We start from the raw sequence: 19,428 nt of genomic DNA, 5'->3' as shown, positions 1-19,428 counted from the left end.
CAATTATCATGCCTTTTTATACGAAACTGGTTAAAACCGGCGAATTCGTTCAAGTGGAAAGAACTGTCATAATAAAAAGTAATAAAATCAGTCTAGTCTTTCTTCCAACTATGTTGTAGTCGGCTTCCAGTCTCACCGGATGCAGCTGAATACCAGTATTTTACATGCAGCTACTGCGAATTCCACCCTGGACAAATATTTGTGTGATGAGCACGAGTATTTGTTCTGAGCCTGGTTGTTAATGTATCTATATAAGTTACAAAGTATATAAGTATGTTTATCAGTTATCTGGTTACAGTACAAGCTCTGCTTAGTTTGGAATCAAATGACTGTGTGTGAGTTTCCCACCCTCGGTTTCTGAGTAAATTTAACGGTAGTTTATCTATTCAATAGCGTTTTTTTTGTATGAGTTTTGACACTCTTGAATAGATAAACTACCGCTAAATGTACCTCAGAAACCGGGGGCCAATGATTTTTATTTATTACTAGCTGACCCGCGCAACTTCGCTTGCGTCACATAAGAGAGAATGGGTCAGAATTTTCCAAGTTTTTGTAACACTTTTTACTGTTACTCTGATAGTCGTAGCGTGATGATATAAAATATGCTTTTTTTTTCACAAAAATATTCTCAAAATTATTTATAGGTATCTCTTAATATAACGAAATCGCGCTAAGGCATATCCGCCATTAAAACAGTTGCCATGACAACGGAATTTTGTTAATTCAGTGTCATTATAATATTGAATATTTGCGACTGCGTTCGCCACCTGAATTTTCCCGGGAAATGCGTTATTTTCCCGGGGTAAAAAGTAGCCTAATTCCTTTCTCGGGTATCAAAATATCTTCATACCAAATTTCATTCAAATTGGTTCAGTAGTTTAGGCGTGATTGAGTAACAGACAGACAGACAGACAGAGTTACTTTCGCATTTATAATATTAGTATGGATTTATCTGCGTCCTTAGTAACAAGGAATGATTTAATACACGTGTAAGTGTGTATTACCAATAGTTTTTACACACCCGGCCTTGTGATCTAATGAGTGGTATACACTTATACAGTTTTTGCGATTTTTCAAACAAAAACCTTCACAGTTCTCATTAATCTCGCTACAAAATTTAGACATGTTGATTGCAGCTTTTTTGTATGTATGTTTGTTATCTATACTAATATTATAAAGCTGAAGAGTTTGTTTGTTTGTTTGTTTGAACGCGCGAATCTCGGGAACTACTGGTCCGATTAGAAAAATTCTTTCAGTGTTGGATAGCCCATTTATCGAAGAAGGCTATAGGCTATATATCATCACGCTACGACCAATAGGAGCAGAGTACCAGTAAAAAATGTTACAAGAACGGGGAAAATGTTGACCTATTCCCTCTTAGGTGACGCTCCTATTTGTCGTAGCGTGATGATATATAGCCTATAGCCGTCCTCTATCAATAGGCTATCTAACACTGAAATAATTTTTCAAATCGAACCCGGAATTCCTGAGATTCGCGCGTTCAAACAAACAAACGAGTCCTCAGCTTTATAATATTAGTATAGATTATCAGAAAAAAACAACTGCTTTTAAAATAAAAGCCTTGAGAATCCTTTTAGGCTTTTGTTAGGTCAAACGTAATTAATAACAACCTATTATTAATACACCTTGTAATGAGACGACGCTAATTTTAATTGCAAATTATTCGCGAGAATTTTCGAATTTGAATAAACTTAAATAAATATTTAGAGACGCGAGCCACGCTCACCGGTCGGTAAACGATCAGTGTGTTAAGTAACATTACATAGATGTATGCAGTGTTTGAGCTGAGCGTCTCCGTGCTTCAAGTCACGGTTGCTGTTTAACATAACAACAGTTAACTCATGTCAAACGTACCAAATACTTCGACAAGTTTTGACAAGTTGGTAAGGCGGTTTGATAAGGGTGTTACTATCTATAATTCTGTCCGATTATAGAGGTAGAATAGAAACATTCGGGCATAAGAGTGCTACTAACTAGTGTCAAAGTAGTTGGTACGTTTGACATGAGTTAACTGTTGTTATGTTAAACAACAACCGTGACTTGAAGCACGGAGACGCTCAGCTCAAACACTGCACACATCTATGTAATGTTACTTAACACACTGATCGTTTACCGACCGGTGAGCGCTACTAGCTAGTGTCAAAGTAGTTGGTACGTTTGACATGAGTTAACTGTTGTTATGTTAAACAACAACCGTGACTTGAAGCACGGAGACGCTCAGCTCAAACACTGCATACATCTATGTAATGTTACTTAACACACTGATCGTTTACCGACCGGTGAGCGCTACTAGCTAGTGTCAAAGTAGTTGGTACGTTTGACATGAGTTAACTGTTGTTATGTTAAACAACAACCGTGACTTGAAGCACGGAGACGCTCAGCTCAAACACTGCATACATCTATGTAATGTTACTTAACACACTGATCGTTTACCGACCGGTGAGCGCTACTAGCTAGTGTCAAAGTAGTTGGTACGTTTGACATGAGTTAACTGTTGTTATGTTAAACAACAACCGTGACTTGAAGCACGGAGACGCTCAGCTCAAACACTGCATACAACTATGTAATGTTACTTAACACACTGATCGTTTACCGACCGGTGAGCAGTTTTTTAGCAAACACTTATATTTTTTCGTTAATACATTTAGTAATATGCTTGAAATATTAAGCAATAGTAGGTATGATTCATATAAATTTGTATGTCAGAATGACTATTAGGATTCTTTTATCGTTTCAAAGTGCAAGCTTGTTAGTATAATCTCGTTTATAATTGGACTTAAGCATTTAAAAAACGTGTCTTCCTTATTTATTCCTAGAAATAATTATATTACACTATCTTTATTCGCGACTTTTTTCTTGTCAAAAGATTTTGGAAGTCTTCTTTTTATCGTATGGTTAGTGGTCAACCTAGTGTCAAAGTTGTTCAAGCTCGAAGACCTTTGACGTGGCTTAACGACTGTTATCTTAATAGACAACAGAAACCGACGTTTTACGTGCCCTCCGAAGCACGGAGACGCTCAGTTGAAATATCACTAAGCGGTCACCCATCCATGGAATGATCTCGTCAAGGTTTGCTTTACGCAAAGATCGTTTGATTTGCCGTTTGTGTCAAAATATGAAAATACCGTTTATTGTTTAGTATAATTTAGACGACAGACTTTACACTATTAATAAATTTTAAAGAGAACATAACAGTAAAATAATACCTGTTTTAAAGTTGTTTCACGTTTGGCGCAGTGGTTAAAGTGGTCACCTCGCCGCTATAAACGTAGCGCTGCGTGTGATAGGTTCGAATCCCACCCGAGACATCTTTGTGTGATGAGCACGAGTATTTGTTTTGAGCCTGATTGTGAATTTATTTATATAAATATGTATTTAGAAGTATACAAGTATGTTTATCAGTTATTTGGTTACCATAGTACAAGCTCTGCTTATTTTGGAATCAGATGACCATGTGTGAATCGTCCCAAAATATTCATTTACTAGCTGACCCGCGCAACTTCGCTTGCGTCACATAAGAGAGAATGGGTCATAAATTTTCCCCGTTTTTGTAACATTTTTCGTTGCTACTCCGCTCCTAATGGCCGTAGTGTGATGTTATATAGCCTAAAGCCTTCCCCAATAAATGGGCTATCTAACACCGAAATATTTTTTTCAAATCGAATCATTAGTTCCTGAGATTAGCGCGTTCAAACAAACAAACTCTTCAGCTTTATAATATTAGTATAGATGATAAGTCAATGCTGATGACCGTTAGTTACTAATGTAAATATATTTTTAGATTTCGATCGTTATTTAGTAAATTAGTTTGTGTAATGTTATTTTAGTTAAAGGTTAAAGTTCATATGTTATTGACAGAAATTACTAACCTTCTATTTTTTGAAAGTTCAGTTTAACATCTAATATATAAAATTCTCGCGTCACAGTTTTCGTTGCCATACTCCTCCGAAACGGCTAGACCGGTTTTGATGAAATTTTGTGAGCATATTGAGTAGGTCTGAGAATCGGCCAACATCTATTTTTCATGTCCCTAAGTGACCATTTTTTTATTTATATGGCAAAACAACGTTTGCTGGGTCAGCTAGTACTTCTTATAAACTGAAATAATTTAACATGAGGCGTTCATAGACTGTTGTAATCACATGTCGATAAACGATCAACGAGTTAAGCAACCATAGTGCGGTCATTCCATAGATGGGTGACCGCGTAGTAATATTTGAACTGAGCCTCTCCGTGCAAAAGTTGATCCCGGTTGTTGTCAATTAAGATAACAGTCGTTGAGTCAGAGGTTTGAACAACTTTGACACTAGGTTGACCACTAACCATACGATGAATTAATGAGTAATAAAGTCATTAATACATATATATGGTATATGTGTGGGCATTCGAGTTACATAACTTAGAAAATGTGGGGCAAAATAGTGATACATAGAATTGATTATCGATTTCACAGCTTATATCTATATTTGTTTGTTTGTTTGAACGCGTTAATCTCAGGATCTACTGGTCCGATTTGAAAGATTATTTCAGTGTTAGATAGGCCATCTATCGAGGAAGGCTATAGGCTATATATCATCACGCTACGACCAATAAGAGCAGAGTACCAGTAAAAAAATTCTAAAACGGAAGAAATTATGACTCATCCTCTCTTATGTGACGCAAGCGAAGTTGCGCGTGTCAGCTAGTAAATAATAAATTTAAGCCATTACTGTCTCACTGCATGGCAAAGGTCTCCTCCCGTAATAAGGGAGGGGTTAGACCTTGAGTCCACCACGCTGGCCAAGTGGACTTCGCATACCTTCAAGAACTGTTCTAAAGAACTCTCAGCCATGCAAGGTTGCATCACGATGTTTTCCTTCACCGTTGGAACAAGTGATAATTATTTCTAATACACACATAACTTGGAAAATTCATTGGTGTTGCCGCATGGTACGTGCATGCATACACCACTCGGCTATCACTGCTATATCAACTAATACTATTAAATTTATCAAAATCGGATCAGGAGTTTTAACTTAAACGGGAAATTTCGATTTTCGTTTGATTAGATAAATAGACAATTTGTTTGTTTGTAGATAATGAATTTGCTGATGGCATGGTTGTAAATACAATGTCCTCTGCATGATCAATTATATAGCCAGTTGCGCACACCGGTCGGTAAACGATCTGTGAGTTAAGCAAACCTTGGCGCGGTGATTCCATAGATGGGTGACCGTATAGTGGTATTTGAACTGAGCGTCTCCGTGCTTCGGACGGCACGTAAAAAGTCGGTCCCGGTTGTTGTCAATTAAGATAACAGTCGTAAAGCCATGTCAAAGGCCTTCGGGCGGCTTGAACAACTTTGACACTAGGTTGACCACTAACCATACGAATAATAATGATCAATTATTGTATCAACCACATTGTAAATCTTTTGGCGATTGAAAAGAGTGTGTGTGAGTTTGTTGCTAGCTCTTCTCATAAGGCTGTACACTTTCCGAGCTAGTGGTAGATTCAGTAATTGTAACGACTATCGTAAGTGTCAACATTTGATCTGAATAGATAAATAAATATCATTGGACAACTTGGTTAGCGTGGTGGGCTCAAGGCCTAACCCCTCCCTCATTACCCGAAGAGACCCTTGCCCAGCAGTAGGACAGTAATGGGTTAAAAAACATGAAAATACTTATCTCAGAAAATCAATATCGAATTTCCGTAGTTTTAAAAATATTATAATAATGTAATTAGGAAACTTGGTGGCCATGATTCTGACTTTATTTATTACATTTAATGTATGTAATTTTAATGTAATTCTATCGCTTAAATCACGGTGTTTTTCAAGGCTAGAAATCCATATTTAATTTTGAATTTATTTAGTTTTTTGATAAAACGAATATTTCAACCATGAGACTGATTTTGGAACTATAAGGCTTAGTAAACAACAGCCACGCGGACTGATCTCCGAAGTTAAGCTACACTTGCCAAGGTTGTACTATAGATGGGTGACCATTTTATACATTCGTGTTCCTGCGTATTTCGGAAGGCGCGTTAAATTGTGGGTCCCGGTTTCTTGATTGTCGTTAACAGTAGTCAGTAGCTTGAAAGTCTGACAACCAGTCTTAGTCGTCAATCGTGTTATAAATCAGGTAACTGTGTAGTGGAGGTCTGATAGACAGTCGCTGCATGTAAAATACTGTCTAGCCTTTCTTCCAACTATGTTGTAGTCGGCTTCCATTCTCGCCGGATGCAACATAATACCAGTATTGTACATGCAGCGACTGTCTATCAGACCTCCAAAACACAGTTACCTGACTTATAGCACAATACGAAACACGGAGGAACTCGATATGTATAAGATGGTCACCCATCCATAGAACAACCTCGGCAAGACTTAACCTAAGAGATCGATCCGCGCGGCTGTTGTTAAAATGTAAATATGAATTCAAAAATGCTATTTCGTGTTTTTTAAGTATACAGACACTACAATAACAGATAATATCTGTATGTGCGTCAGTCGCTATATAACACATAATTATAGTATATAACATCAATTGAACACAAACATGAGATTATATAGTACTTATCTTGTGCACATGTTCAAAACGTGTGTTTCAAGTGTGTAATGAGTTAAATTATAGAGTGAGGTTAAGTGACCACGCTAAGGTTTATTATGTGATGGGTGATCGTAAAAACTGCGTTTTTTAATATACTTATCTAATGGAAATGTTCGAAACGAGTATTCAGAGTGAATAATGAGTTAAATTATAGAGTGAGGTTACGCAATGATGCTAAGGTTTGTTATTGGGTGGGTTAGAAACCTGAGCTGATTACTAAATTTGTACATAGTGTTAAAGGAAGACAAGGAAAGGTGACATAATAATAACAGGTCGGGGAAAAAGTCTTTTCGCATTATAGTATGCATGAACTTGTAATTAAAACACTTTGGCTTCAAGAATCACAAATGAGTACACGGTTCATTTGGTTTCTTTCAGTGAGCTCGTGAGGTACCCAAATATCGAGCTCTTTTGTGTAGAGAAAAGATATATGTCATGAGGGGTCAGGCGATCCGTCGTCGAGCTCATTCTGGGCTCTCTTTTCCTTAGGGTTCACTAGCTTTTTTTGCCATTACTGTCCTATGCTGAGCAAGGGTCTCCTTTCATAATGAGGGAGGGGTTAGGCCTTGACCACGCTGACAAAGTGTAGTGACTTTGCATACCTTCAAGAACTGTTCTAAAGAACTCTCAGGCATGCAAGGTTGCATTACGATACATATATTTGACCGAATATTTATTTCCGTATGTAACTTCTGACTTGTGACTGTACTTATCTTTTAAATATTGACCTATAAATTAACGATTTACGTTGTAACAAAAAATACATTATTTGCTTTGATAATTTTTAAGAGGTATCATTATTCCGTCGCTCTATACTCTTTTAATCTATACTAATATTATAAAGCTGAAGAGTTTGTTTGAACGCGCTTATTTCGGAAACAACTGGTCCGATTTGAAAAATTATTTTAGTGTTAGATAGCCCATTTATCGAGGAAGTCTGCTATTGGCTATATATCATCACGCTATGACCAATAGGAGCAGGGTACCAGTAACAAAAGGTTACAAAAGCGGGGAAAATTTTGACCCATTCTCTATTATGTGACGCAAGCGAAGTTGCGCGGGTCAGCTAGTCACCGATATGATCTGTGTATGTCTTCCTAAGGCGTTCAGTCACAGCGTTTCCATTTTTATAAGTATAAAAATACGCAACTATATAATTACCGAAAGGCAGTGATATCCGAGTGGTATAAGTTGACATCACTCATACAAGTGGTCGACAGTTCGAACCCGAGGCAACACACCAATGACTTTTCCAAGTTATGTGTGTATTAGAAATAATTATCACGGTGTATCAGTTCCAACGGTGAAGGAAAACATCGTGATGCAACGCCCAACTAGCACACAAGCTGCTTATACAGTCGTTATACAGCCTGATAGTTGCATAAGAGTCGTTCAAATGCTGTACAATTCTCTATAAGTTGTATACTAGCTATTTAACAAACCCTTTAACAGCTAGGCGGGACAGTAGCCGTTTAGTAGGAAACTAATGACTTATAGTGATATATGAGCATGTAATTGCATCGCTAGACAGCCTAGGGAAGTATAACTGAGTTAATGGAATCTTCTATAACACCGTTAACTGTATAAGGGGACTTTAGGAGATAAAGGAGTTTAAACGGAGTTATGCGTTGCGCTTATAGCGCTCAAGAGCGTAAATAAGCTTTTTGTAATGCCTTAGGTTCTATAACAGATTTTTTTAGGGCTAGTGTATTACTCATCTATAAAAGAGTTGCGTAGGTCTTTAATAGCGCCTTGAGCGTTATATCAGATATTTATATGGCTTCTGTACGGCAAATAGATGTATAAGGTATCATTCAAAACATTTTTACAGCCATGGGGATTACAAAATTATGTTAAGCACCTAAAGCGCTATAACCGAGTAATATACCTTTATACTAAAGCTTAAAATTATTATCATAATATATTTACATAGGTGCAGTGGTGGTTCAGTCTGTCAACTGTTTTTAAAGAATAAATAAAATAAATAAAATAAATAAAATAAATAAAATAAATAAAATAAATAAAATAAATAAAATAAATAAAATAAATAAAATAAATAAAATAAATAAAATAAATAAAATAAATAAAATAAATAAAATAAATAAAATAAATAAAATAAATAAAATAAATAAAATAAATAAAATAAATAAAATAAATAAAATAAATAAAATAAATAAAATAAATAAAATAAATAAAATAAATAAAATAAATAAAATAAATAAAATAAATAAAATAAATAAAATAAATAAAATAAATAAAATAAATAAAATAAATAAAATAAATAAAATAAATAAAATAAATAAAATAAATAAAATAAATAAAATAAATAAAATAAATAAAATAAATAAAATAAATAAAATAAATAAAATAAATAAAATAAATAAAATAAATAAAATAAATAAAAAAAAAATGATTTTCAAACTATTTTAATATTCAACGACTGACCCCTAAAAGTACGAGTAAAATGCTGGTGTGCGACCAAAACAATTATATTGAAGCACTCCTATGCCACAACTGCAGAACCTTGAGGTCTACAACAGCAAACACTAGAGCCTTTGTACAGCTTAAGGCGCTAGAGCAGATGTAACCAACTCTGAGAGGTGCTTGATCGAGACGCCATTACAGCATTTGGTAAACATATTTTTTGAGGTTATTACGATCTTTTGAAGATCATATAAATCTATAGCCTGGTAACGTTAACACAATTAAAATCATTTTTTATTACCTATAACCCTAATTAAACTATCTGTAACCCTCAAAGTCTTATTTATGTTCAAAATACAATTTCCAAATCCACATATCTATATAATTTTTGCATTTAAAACTGAATATTTTGAGGGCGCATGAAAATATTGACGATAATATACATATATATTGACAGCAAACTGGCACTCGCACTTTCATATCACGTACACAAAGAAATAAAAGCGATAGACTACTTGTTATTTTCATAATCCAATCCGTAAAAATAAAATGTCTCCTCATTTGTCACTGATGATTCATTTTAATACAATATATTTAGTTTACACCATAATAAACCGACCATATTACTAATTTAGAGCGTTAGCATTTATAACCGTTACACAGTAGCGCTAAAATAAGGTAAAGGTGGTATAATCGCGTTGCAAGAGCTTTTTCGAACGCTCGTGGCGCTAACCACCTCTGTACAACAGCTGGTAAGCGCCACGAAGCTGCGAAAAAGCTCTTGTAGCGCGATTATACCACCTTTATCTTATTTTAGCGCTCCTGTATTACTACTATACTACGTACTATTATAGTTACTATTTACGACCACTGTAGATCCAATGTCGAGCTATAAGCTGGACAGTATGGGCCTATTTGACGCTACAAGAGATCTGTAGCCGCTTATAGAACCACTATACTTCTTACTAAGGAGCCTAAGGCGTTATAAAAATCCTTTAACCGGCCATTGTGCAGCTTGTTATAGCGCTTGTGTGCTAGTTGGGCGTTGCATGCCTGAGAGTTCTTTAGAACAGTTCTTGAAGGTATGCAAAGTCCCGAAACCGCACTTGGTCAGCGTGGTGGACTCAAGGCCTAACCCCTCCCTCATTACGGGTGGAGACCCTTGCCCAGCAGTAGGACAGCGGGTTAGAAACCATATATTATGGCATACTACCGTTTACCCGCGACTTCGTCCGCCACCTGAAGTTTCCCATGGGAATGCGTCTTTTTCCCGAGGTAAAAAGTAGCCTATGTCCTTTCTAGGGTATCGAAATATCTCCATACCAAATTTCATGCAAATTGGTTTAGTAGTTTAGGCGTGATTGAGTAACAGACAGACAGACAGAGTTACTTTCGCATTTATAATATTAGTATGGATATGGATAGTATATAGTACGTATATAGTATAGTATGGATCATACACATTTCCTTCTACACGGTCATCGAAGAAAGTCAGTGACAGAAAATCGATCGTTTTGAATAATTAATATAGAAACCTTGAACGTTAATTCGTACGGACAATCAATAAAACTATGTATTTATTTATATGTTATAATGTTATTTTAACTGTTATAAGTCGCCCATAGTCAGTTGCGCTCACCGGTCGGTAAACGATCAGTGGGTTAAGCAAAACTTGTCGCGGTCTTTCCGTAGATGGGTGTCCGCATAGTGGTATTTGAACAGGGCGTCTCCGTGCTTCGGAGGGCACGTAAAATGTCGGTCCCGGTTGTTGTTAATTAAGATAACAGTCGTTAAGCCACGTCAAAGGCCTTGGGGCGACTTGAACAACCTTGACACTAGGTTGACCACTAACCATAATACAAGAAGAAGATTTATATGTTATAATATTATTTTAACCGTTATAACAATACGAGCTTAGTAACAACAGCCGATTAAACGGTGAAGTTAAGTAACGTTTGCCAAGGTTGGTCAGTGGATGGGTGGCCATATTATACATACTAAGTTTCTCCATGTTTCAGAAGGGTCCCGGCAGTCGTGGTCAAAGGTCTTTGACAAACGTTAACAGTAGTCAGAAACTTGAAAGTCTGACAACCAGTCTTAGTATCGTGTTATAAGCCAGGTAACTGTGTTGTGGAGGTCTGATAGACAGTCGCTGCATGTACAATACTGGTATTCAGCTGCATCTTTGAGACTGGAAGCCGACTACAACATAGTTGGAAGAAGCTAGGCTGATTAATGTTTTTAAACTCTCGCGACTAGTACTCAATTCTGAATTTATTAAGCTTAACGCCATCTCTTAACCAATTTCGGTACTAATAACACGTGTCCCGTCGTTATATTCGCACAACAGTGTTCACTGATAACACATGATAAGAAAAACACAGCAAATGATAACGCTATCACTCTTATCACTAGACTATAGTAAATAAGTGCTTATATAAGTGTGTTTAAGTTAAAAATTCTGTTTCGTTCATTAAGATATCTAGTAGCATTTAAAAAAAAATAAAAAAAATATTATTGGACAACTCACACACGGTTATTTGATTCCAAACTAAGCAGAGCTTGTACTATGGTAACCAAATAACTGATAAACATACTTATATACTTCTAAATACATACTTATATAGATACATTAACATCCAGGCTCAGAACAAATACTCGTGCTCATCACACAAAGATTTGTCCTGGGTGGGATTCGAACCCACCACACGCGGCGCTACGGACTACGACGCTACTTCTTTTTAAATGAGAATGTTTGTTTAAAACGTAATAGTCTAACTTTTCTTTGGATGTTGTAGTCGGCTTCCAGTCTCATACACAGCTGAATACCAGTATTGTACATGCAGCGACTGTCTATCAGACCTCCACAACACAGTTACCTGACTTATAACACGATACTAAAACTAGTTGTCAGACTTTCAAGCTTTTAACTACTGTTAACGACTGTCAAGTAACTTTTCAAATGACAGCCGGGATCTACAATTTAACGTGCCTTCTATAACTCGGAGTAACTCGGAATGTATACTATGGTCACCCATCTACATAACAACCTCGACAAGCGTAGCTTAACCTCAGATATCGATTAACGCGACTGTTGTTAACTAAGCCACGATATACTGCAACTACATTTTGATAAAGCCGTGCTTGTCTGAAAGTTCTTTAGAACAGCTCTTGAAGGTATGCAAAGTCCCCGCACTTGGCCAGCGTGATGGACTCAAGGCCTAACCTCTCCCTCATTACGGGAGGAGACCCTTGCTCAGCAGTGGGACAATAATCTATACTAATATTATAAAGCTGAAGAGTTTGTTTGTTTGTTTGTTTGAACGGGCTAATCTCAGGAACTACTGGTCCGATTCGAAAAATTCTTTCAGTGTTAGTAAGCCCATTTATCGAGGAAGGCTATAGGCTATATATCATCGCGCTACGACCAATAGGAGCAGAGTACTGGTGAAAAATGTTACAAAAACGGGGAAAATTATGTCTCTTTTATCTGACGCAAGCGAAGTTGCGCGGGTCAGCTAGTTATTATATAAAAATGGATTAGAAGTATAATTGCACTCGAAATAGACAGCACTTAGGCAATTCAAGTACCTACTAATTATAAAGCATTTAAAACTACTTGAAATAAAACCTTTTCAAGACTATAGCCCATAGCCAGTTGCGCTCACCGGTCGGTAAACGATCTGTAGGTTAAGCAAACCTTAGCGCGGTCATTACATAGATGGGTGACCGTGACTGTATTTGAACTGAGCCTCTAAAAGGTACGTAAATATCGGTCTCGGTTGTTGTCAATTAAGATAACAGTCGTTAAGCCATGTCAAAGGTCTTCGGGCTTGAACAACTTTGACACTAGGTTGACCACTAACCATACGATAAGAAGACGACTGACGGTAGTGAATATGACTGTTGATCCTGAGTTCTCTGTTGATACCCGGGTCGGGCAAAATGCTTTTTCTAATTTACATCTACACTAATATTATAAAGCTGAAGAGTTTGTTTGTTTGAACGCGCTAATCTCAGGAACTACTGATCCGATTTGAAGATTTTTTTTAGTTTTAGATAGTAAATTTATCAAGCAAGGCTGTAGGCTATATATCATCACGTTACGACCAACAGGAGCAGAGTACCAGTAAAAAATATTACAAAAACGTGGAAAAAATTCACGCATTCTCTCTTATGTGACGCAAGCGCGGGTCAGCTAGTTTATATTAAAATCCTACTAATATTATAAATGCTAAAGTTTGTGAGTATGTATGTATGTATTTGACTGCCTCCGTGGCACAGTGGTTAAGGTCACCACGCCGCAACCATTGCGTCGGGAGGTCGTGGGCTCGATTCCCACGCGGAACATTGTTTGTGCGATCCACAAATAATTATTTCGGGTCTAGTTGTACTTTGTGTCCGTTGTTTGTATGTTTGTAAAAAGTCGACACAAGAGCAATTCCAAGTGCGGGAGTTGTTTAAGCACAAAAAAATGTATGTATGTATGTATGTATGTATGTATGTATGTATGTATGTATGTAACAGCGCAGACTACTCGAGGCGTAATGACCAAGGCCGTAGGTAACTGTCCAAGAAATTTATAAATATAAGAAAATAAAAATGTTCATCAAAATTGTTCGAAATGTTTGCCGACATTTTAGTAAAACACTTGTTTCAATATTAAATCGAATAATTAATTTTAATAAGGTTAGTAAGTAACGAATATACAGATGGTCTTTAAAGCAATTTTGAAAATTTTATACAATTGACATGGCGGCCGATATTTAGGAACACCGGCCAGTTATATTAAAACTGGCCAGGAGCAAAAAAAGTGTGTTTCTAAGTGTTTTTACAATACACAGGTACAAAATGTGCCTTTTCGGTCGATATTAGGCTACGGTCAGTTTTATTATAACTGGCCACATGCATAAGATTGTGTCTAAATATGTGCATAATACATAGTACATTTTATTTGTGCGATCCACAAATAATTATTGTTTGTATGTTTGTAAAAGTCCCCGCGACACAAATCAATTCTTAGTACGAGAGTTGTCTTTTATAAAAAACAAACAATTTACTGACCCAGGATTCGAACACGAAACCGTCAAATCTCACTACTATCGATATTACCCAAAAACTTGTATGGTACTAAGCCCTATTATACTTTACTCGACTCGAGAATTGAAGTCTATACCTCGTGGTTGGCAACTAAATAACCAATTTCAGAATATTTAACACACCTTGCAGGAAGAGGAAAAATTGGAGTTGACAGTTGTGTAAATTGTAAAAGAAATTAAAATGGCGTCCCAAGACCAAATATAAAAGTTAAATATAACACGTAATTGCATATTAATTAAATAGAAGCTAATATGTGATAGTCGAGTGGTATAAGTTGGTACCTCCCACGCAAGTGGTTACAGGTTCGTACCCGAGACAACACACCAATGACTTTTCCAAGTTATATGTGTATTAGAAATAATTATCACTTGTTCCAACGGTGAAGGAAAACATAAAAAAATCTTGTAACAATTATGTTAGGTCGGGGAAAAAGTCTTTTCGCATTATAGTATGTATGAACTTGTAATAAAATCTCTTTGGCTTCAAGAATCACAAATGAGTACACGGTTCATTAGGTTTCTTTCAGTGAGCTCGTGATACCAAATATCGAGCATTTTTGTGTAGAGAAAAGATTTTATTACAAGTTCATACATACTATAATGCGAAAAGACTTTTCCCCAACCTAATAAAACTAGCATTCCGCGCGCAGCTCCGCCAGCGTTGAATTTCACGCCTTACGGGATAAATTTCCAGAAATCCTCTCTTAGTGCTCCTCTACACTTGCTAAGGAATGTTCATAGCAAATGTCAACATTTTACGTCATTTCTTAGATGGGTAGTCGTTCAGTTACATTTGTAATTAGCATTTTGTTACGAAAGGCACATAGTCGATGCTGTTGTCAATTTAAGATAAGAGTCGTTAAGTCATGTCAAAGGCACGGCTTGAACAACTTTGACACTAGGTTGACCACTAACCATACGATAAGAATTTCCTTTCTTATTATAGAAAATCAATATTTCTTTGAATAATTGTTAAAAGCATTTGCCACCCACGCAATTGATTGAAGGCAAAACTATGACTAATGGCTTTTCTAAGTTATGTGTGTGTATCCTAATATTATAAATGCGAAAGTTTGTGAGAATGTATGTATGGATGTTTGTTACTCTTTCACGCAAATACTACTAAACCGATTACGATGAAATTTTTTATATAGGTAGCTGAAGACCCAGAATAACACATAGGTTTTTTATCCCGGAGTTCCCGAGAGATCGAGAGTTACACGGGAAGGGATTCCACGCGGACGAAATTGCGAGCGGCCTATAGTTATAAATTATGATCACTTGTTATAACGGTGAAGGAAAACATCGTGATGCAACCTTGCATGCATAAACCTTTTGAAAACAGTTCTTGAAGATGTACAAAAACCAATTAGATGCTCCCAATACACTTGTTATCTTGCTTACTAGCACCTTAATATATTGATTTAATTTATGTTATGATCAAAGTGTGTTCGGTAGTGTTGGTAGCAGCTCCTTACATCATCAATGATTTATACCTAATAGAAATATTGTTAACACCATTTGGCGATTAAAAAGAGTGTCCAGGAGTTTGTTGGCAGCTCTTCTCATTGGCCCTACCTTTCGAACTGGCGGTAAATTCACTCTCTGTATCATTGACTATCATAAGTGTTAGCATTTGACCTAAATGAATAAAAAAAAATGCTTAGCCCATTGATCGTTTACCGACCGGTGAGCGCTACTAAACCTGTGGCTGGTTAAATAAGGAAAATAATAGCAAATAATTGTATATTGTTGTCTGACGTAGAATGCAATGATGCGTCATGAAACAGGGATTTCCAGGTTTTATTCCATTCATCAATAAATAAGGTTTTAACTTTTTATAGTTTCGGAAAGAAAGGTTTTTTTGCGATTTAGAGTAAATTGCACTCCCACACAAGTGGTTGATTTTGTACCCGGGATATCACACCAATGGCTTTTCCAAGTTATGTGTGTATTAGAAATAACTATCACTTGCTCTGACGGTGAAGGAAAACATCGTGATGCAACCTTGCATGCCTGAGAGTTAGAACAGTTCTTGAAGGTATGCAAAGTCCCCGCACTTGGCCAGCGTGGTGGACTCAAGGCTTATTCCTTCCTCATTCCGGGAGGACACCTTTGCCCAGCAGTGGGACATTAATGAGTTAAATTTATTTTTTATTATTTTACTGACTGCACAGTCGAAACTACTGAGCGTACAAACTTGACATTAGCTATGAACATTCCTTAGCAAGTGTAGAGGAGCACTAAGAGAGGATTTTTGGCAATTTCCTTCCGAAGGGAGTGAAATTCCACGCGGGCAAAGCCGCGGGTGGAGTTCATATTAGTGAATCATATGAAATTGCATCTTTATGAAGAAAAAACAGGAAAACCACGTGTATACGTGAAGGAATGCACTCTTTACTAAACCGTCCTGCTAATATTATAAATGCGAAAGTTTATGAGGATAGATGTATGTTTGTTACTCTTTCACGCAAGAACTTCTTGATGGAATTTGATAAAATTTGGTACACAATTAGTTTATAATATGAGTTAGCATATAGAATACTTTTCACTTATGGAAATCTTTTTAAAACGGACGAAGTCGCGTATAGAAACTAGTTACATTATAATTGCGAAAGTTTGTTAGAATAGATGTATGTTTGTTGTTTTTTACGCAAAAACTACAAAACAGATTTTGATGAAATTTGGCGCACGTGTAGTTTATAACCCCTTTTTATATTTTGGATACTTTTATCCCAGAAAACTCGTCTGACGCTGCCTGAATGCGATCAGAAGCTAGTAGGGTTTAAGACTGAACTAATCTAGTTTCACTCGCAATCTTTCACCCCCTTTTTAACCTTTTAGGGGGTTGATTTTTGCTAAGCAATATAGCCTATGTTTGAAACTGGGTTTTCGATTATCTTCATGCAATTTTTTATCATAATCGGTTTAGTGGTTTAGACGTTAATACAATAGACAATTAGTTTTGCATTCATAATATTAGTAAAGGTTTATGACTGACTTCTGTTCCTGAATTCGTCCAAATATTTCAATTTCCCAGGATAAAAAGTGTCTAATGTATTAATCTAGGTTATAAACTATATGTATACTGAATTTCATCAAATTTCATTCATTATTTTTTGTATGACAGACCAACAAACATGCTACCGACTGTGACCGCATGGAAAGATTTTCCAAAGTAAAAAGTATCCTATATGTCAATCCAGGTTACAAACTACCCTCTTATCAAATTTCATACAAATCCCCGTACATAATTAATTGCTAAAATGTTTAGTAAATAAGATTTTGCAATTATAATATTAGTACAATGGCCACCCATCTGCTAACAAGCCTAAGAAACGTTGATTAACCTTGGTATTAATGAAGTATGTCGTCACTACCATTTACAAATATGTCTTAATACGATTTTAAATCATTTATAATTGCCTAAAACGCCTACAAAATTAAATAAATTTAAATAGATATTTTGATAAATACTTTTCCGTATTTATCTAAACGATTAAAATAAATTATCGTGACGTAATCGAAACGCAAAAAAAATCGACTTTAAATTCGAAAAAAAACCGTACTCCATTTTGAAAAACAAGAACGAAATTTTCTTTTAAATAAATTTAAATTACCTACGTTTTAAGAAAACTTTTCGTAAATATGCAAAAATGATGTTTTCTTAACCACATGTGAATTGAAACGCCAAACACTACGAGCGAGTGTTAGAGCGAGACAAAACATAGATATAGGAATAGCGTCATAAGTGCGAGAGAGAGAGAACAACTAATTGACACATCTAATAGGTCAACTTTGATTAGTTCACAATTCAGTACAAATCATTCACTATCTTGTTATTACGAAAATTCGCGAAAGAGATGTGATTTTTTCTCTCTTTCTTACACTTATCTTTATTTTTTTATCCTCTCGTTCTGGCATTGAAAAAGTTAGATAAGTTTTTTTATCTCAATAGTCTGTTTGGAATACTAAATCGTAGTAGCTTATGTTAAAGGTTTCGTTTCCTTATTTAATTCAAACATGTGACTTTCACTTTCAACAAAATATACTAATTTTATTAAACAAATGGCGACTTACCGTTTAAAAAAGGTGAAATAATCCAATAAAATTTCAACCACAACACAACACAGCACACCAAATTATTTAATGGAACTTTTTCGCTTCGAAAAAGTAAACAAAGTTACGATGTTATACCAACAAATTGAGGAGACGCGGGAAACCGTAGAAATACGGAACGTTCAACTGATATTTAAATCGGCCGGGTTATACGGGGAACTACGATCGCGCGCGAAGCGAGCTGTCAACAGACTGACATACTCAAGGCATGCTATCGTAAAAATGGCGTCATATTAAATTTTTTATGTATATTTATAAATTATAAGTATGATAACAAGTTATATCACATTTTTTTAAGTTTCTTTCTCGATTTCGTACGTTTAACTGTTATCATTGTAAAAATAATAAGATTATTTGACTAAATAGTTCCTGGATTAATTAAAAGATGGCAGTGTGTATTTTGTGATATTTTTTTGATGTTTTTTTGTACTTAAAGCAAGGAGTAGTTTTTCTAGGTTATGTAATTTGTAACAGCACGTTTGGCTCAGCGGTTAACGTGAACACCTCGCCGTTATAACCGTTGTTAGGTGTGGTGGGTTCGAATCCAACCCGGGACAAATATTTGTGTGATGAGCACGAGTATCTGTTCTGAGCTTGGTTGTTAATGTATCTATATAAGTCTGTATTTAGAAGTATATAAGTATGTTTTTCAGTTATTTGGTTACAGTACAAGCTCTGCTTAGTTTGGAATCAGACGACCGTGTGTGAGTTGTCCAATGATATTTTTTATTTATATGCAAAGGTAAGCAACATCCAAATCGATCTCTCAGGTTAAGCTTCGCTTCCCGAGGTTGATCAGTGGATAGGGGACCATTAACATATTGAGTGGAAGGCACGTTAAATAGTGAGTCCCGACTGTCATTTCAAAAAAATTTTTGACATTCGTTAACAGTAATCAGAAGCTTTAAAATCTGACAACCAGTCGTAGTATCGTGTTATAAGCCAGGTAACTGTGTTGTGGAGGTCTGATAGACAGTCGCTGCATGTACAATACTGGTATTCAGCTCTTCTAACAACTGATCATAACTATGTATTTACTAATTTACTAATTGTAGTGTATTTATAAGCAGGAAAAACTATGAAATAATAATATTTATTTGTCCGAACTGTATATCGAACTGGTGACCTTATTATCAGCTTTTATCTTTGGACCACTAAGATGATACTACATT

The 19,428-nt window shown here is 35.9% G+C and overlaps 1 protein-coding gene across 3 annotated transcripts in view; it reads right to left on the bottom strand.

Annotated features, from left to right (window-relative positions):
* LOC142985437 (segmentation protein cap'n'collar-like) overlaps nt 1–18,455 on the bottom strand; it is a 185,414-nt gene extending 166,959 nt beyond the window's left edge. For all 3 annotated transcript variants that reach the window (XM_076133624.1, XM_076133625.1, XM_076133626.1), the window contains exon 1: nt 18,218–18,455. The gene's annotated coding sequence lies outside the window, so the exon portion shown is untranslated. The remainder of the gene's footprint in view (nt 1–18,217) is intronic.
* Between the last annotated feature and the right edge of the window lie 973 nt (nt 18,456–19,428).

Source organism: Anticarsia gemmatalis, chromosome 30, assembly GCF_050436995.1.
Source record: "Anticarsia gemmatalis isolate Benzon Research Colony breed Stoneville strain chromosome 30, ilAntGemm2 primary, whole genome shotgun sequence".
NCBI lineage: Eukaryota > Metazoa > Arthropoda > Insecta > Lepidoptera > Erebidae > Anticarsia > Anticarsia gemmatalis.
Note: the sequence above shows the minus strand (reverse complement) of the source record. Positions and strands in the feature narration are given on the sequence as shown.